Source organism: Erinaceus europaeus, chromosome 12 (assembly GCF_950295315.1).
Source record: "Erinaceus europaeus chromosome 12, mEriEur2.1, whole genome shotgun sequence".
In the NCBI taxonomy this organism is placed as follows: domain Eukaryota; kingdom Metazoa; phylum Chordata; class Mammalia; order Eulipotyphla; family Erinaceidae; genus Erinaceus; species Erinaceus europaeus.
Window position 1 is genome coordinate 49,272,587 of NC_080173.1, and position 4,118 is coordinate 49,276,704.

Sequence of the window (4,118 nt, forward strand, 5' to 3'; positions counted from 1 at the left end):
CTTTCTGTGTCTCTGTTAGCAAGCATCCCCCAGGTGTGTCACAACTGGCCTAGTATTTTATAAACTGCACCTGGAGTGTGGAAGCAGGGACACCCCTGTTCTCCAGAATAGACATAAGCTGACTGAGCCCTGCCCTCATTCCAACGCACGCACACACATCAGCTGCCCCTGCAGCTACAGACAGACTATGACCCACATAGTCAACGACTGCCACCTCTCCAGATTCAAAGGAGATCTCGAGACTTTACATCAGGCTCAACCTGACGCTGTTGACTGGCTACGGAAGAAGGGCAAACGCTAGAAGAAGAAGAAGCTAGCCTTAGAGCCACACAGGGGCAGCAGAGAGCCAAGCATATAAAGTGGCAACAAAGAAGCTGGGAGATCTCTTCCATCCTCCTTCTCCCCCCCTCACCCCACCCCACACACACACACTATCTAGTCTTCAAGAAGCTGAAATCCTTCATCTAGCTGGCCTGGGGTTCTAAGGAACCCCCTTCGATGCCAGTGGAAGAGAAAACTCAAAGAATCTGGCTTTTGTTCTGCAGAGAGCACATGGCTACACCCTGCAGCCCTGGGACCTGCCCAATTGTTCTTATCTTTGGCCAAAGCTGAGTCTGTTTGGTTATGATTTCAACCCAAGAAGCCAACACGGACTGACTCCAGTCTGTAGCCAGGCACCTGACCCATGAATGAGAATGTTAGACAAGGTTCTTAAGATGACAGTGTCTGAATTCTCAAGGTCAGAGTCAGGTCCTGGGACTTGCAGAGATCTCCCACCCCCATCCCATCACCACCACCACAATACCCAGGGTGCTTATGTAGCTCCCGTCACAAAGAATATAGTGTCTGTCTTTGCACAGCAGATGCTCCTGAGGCATTCAGAACTATGTCCTCAAAGTCCTGAACAGACAATGACCTGACAGGAGATGGTAGCTGTATCCTTGGTAAGGCCAGATGTGCCACCTTCCTCCCACAGCCCTGGCCATAGCCATAGTCTCAAGCCACTCTCTGCCCCCTACATGTCTGACACACTCACCTTTTTTCTCCTTGGCTCCTTTCCTACCAGTCTGCTGGTAAGACAGAAGTGGTGTGGAATCTGCCCTGTGCTTTGGGGTAGATAAAACACCCTGACAAGATCCCAGGCCTCAGTCAGATTCCCTGAGGGGCAAAGAAAAGGGAATGAAACATGAGCATTGAAAGGGAAGTCTGGAAGAGTCTCTGGACCCAAATCAGTCCTGAGCTACCAGCTCAGCCCCAGAAACTGGACAATGGCCCCGGGGGTTGGGGGTGAGGAGGATTCTACCTCTTGCTTCTGCCAGCTGACAGACCTCTCTTGCCCCTCCAGTCCCAGGAGCAGTGGCCACTTCCCCCATTCCCAGAGCTTCAGTTCATTTGAGATGCCAAAAGAAAGTCTCCCCAAGTGGCACACACAAGAGGTGGCTGCAAGGTGACTTTCCCTGCAGACCCTCAGGAAGGGGGGTACTGCTGTTTCATTTGGGCTGAGCTGTATGACCAAAAGGAGCTCTCTCCAACTCCCCACCATCCCTTTAGGTACATCCCATCCTCTCTAGCTTCCCCTTTGTTCATTTCTTTCTCCTTCCTTGCCTGTTAACTTTACCATACCTGCTCTACCCTCTTCTCAGCCCCAAGCCCATCCTCCCTCTCTTCCTAGAAAAACCTTCCCTGTCTCCCTTAGCCCATTTCATTCCCTCAGCCCTCTGTCCCAGTTGGCTGGACACATAGCAAATCCAGCTGCTACTGGAGTAGGGGGGAGGGGGAGCAGGGAGAGAACCACCTATAAAACCAGGGCTCCCACACTCCCTAAACCTTGCCTCCTCTTGAGCTACAGAGAAAGCTCCCCTGTAAGCTGAAAATGCCTCAGCCCTACACCCCCACCCCCATCTCCCACCCACCCCCATCCACCAGCCACCTCTCTGGATCATTCTCAGCCTCCTGTCCTGAACCCTTGTGTCATTCAAGAGTCTGAGTAGCAGTAGGGGAGGTGGCTCAGTAAGTAGAGTGTATGAGTTTGAGTGTGTGAGGCCCCTGATTCCATCCCCAGCACCACATATGCCAAAGTGCTCTCTCTCTCCCTCTCTCTCTCTCTCTCTCTCTCTCTGCCTGCCACCCCCCACACACAGTGTGTGTGTGTGTATGTGTGTGTGTGTGTGTGTGTGTGTGATTAAATAAATCTTTTTAAGACTAGGTACTTGTATATATCTCTGCTTCATTCAATAAATAAATCTTTTTTTTTTTTTAAAGACAAGATACTTGAACCAGAGTAGAGTTGGGAAATTCCAGGTTTCCAAAGGTTTATTCATTCATGCTGCAGATGTTTTCTGGCTACATGCTTTGTCCATGTAAGCCAAGAAAATAGATAAATATTATTAAAGAGCTTTATCTAGTCATGCAGAGCTGACAAGAGGGATAGAAATGGGAGAAATCAACCTTTCCCCCTTGGAGGGCATGAAAGTATTGTTAGCAGGGAGGTAAACAGGAATTTGGTCTGCAGAAGGGGAAGAGGGAACCAACTTTAAGTGGGGGAAATTACATGTGGTTGATCCAGTTTTAGAGATTAGGAAACTGAGGCTTAAAGGTTCAACTCATCCATATTTACCTAGATAGAAAATGGCAGAGAGGGAGTCAGGTGGTAGTGCAGTAGGTTAAGAGCATATGGCGCGAAGCGTGAGGATCCCGGTTCAAGCCCCCAGCTCCCTACCTACAGGGGGGTCACTTCACAGGCAGTGAAGCAGGTCTGCAGGTGTCTATCTTTCTCTCCCCCTCTCTGCCTCTCCTTCTCTCTCCACTTCTCTCTGTCCTATCCAACAACAATGGCAGCAATAGCAACAGTAATAATAACCACAACAATAAAACAACAAGGGCAACAAGAGGGGGAAAAATAGCCTCCACGAGGAGTGGATTCATGGTACAAGCACCAAGCCCCAGCAATAACTGTGAAGGCAAAAGAAAAGAAAATGGCAGAGAAATAGTATTCAAATCCACTGTATTACCTCAGTTTCCAATATCAGTTGGACCGACCTGTGTGTGAAATACAGAGACATGAGAAGTGTGTCATGTTCAGCGTGGCTAGAGTAGATGGAGTATGTGAGGAAGGAAGGAGGAAGGAACCAGATCATCAGATTAGGGCCAGGGGTGCTAAACTGAGAATGTCTAGGGAATAGGTTCCTGCTGAGTTAATTAGTTAAGTCAAAGTCAGGACTGTGTGGACAGCCGGGCAGGCTGGGCCATCCACAGTCATACATGGCAATCTGCTTGGACTTCATTTCATAGGTAATGAGGAAAGAGCGGAGGCTTTCAGTCAGGGAGTCAGCAACCAGATTGTGCTTTATTTTGTATTACTTTATTTTTTATAGAGACAGAAATTGAGAGGGGTGGGGGAGATAGAATGGGAGAGAGAGAGACACGTGAGCCCTACTTCACCTCTCGTGCAGGTGGGGACTGGGGGTTTGAACCTGGACCTCGTGCATTGTAATATGTATGTTGTACCAGGTACACTACTACCCATCTCCTCAGATTGTGCTTTAGAAATACTACTCGGAGTGTGTGGCAGGTGATAGCTCACACTGTAGAGCACACACTCTCAGGAGCAGGGATCCAGATTCAAGCTCCCAACCACCACATGAGAGGGCCATGCATAAGGGGAAGCTTTATAAGCATTGAAGCAGTGCTGTGGTGTCTCTCTTTATCTCCTCTATCTCTCTCCCTCTATCTGGAGAAAAGGTAAAGAGTCCATCAAGAATGGTGAAACAGGGAGTCGGGTGGTAGCACAGCGGGTTAAGTGCACATGGTGCCAAGCACAAGGACCGGCATTAAAGATCCAGGTTCGAGCCCCCGGCTCCCCACCTGCAGGGGAGTCGCTTCACAGGCAGTGAAGCAGGTCTGCAGGTGTCTTTCTCTCCCCCTCTCTGTCTTCCCCTCCTCTCTCCATTTCTCTCTGTCCTATCCAACAACAACGACATCAATAACAGCAACAGTAATAACCACAACAACGATAAAAAAAAAAAAAAAACAAGGGCAACAAAAGGGAAAATAAATAAACGTAAAAAAAAAAAAAGAGAGAATGGTGAAATCGGGAGCCAGGTGATAGCACAGCGGGT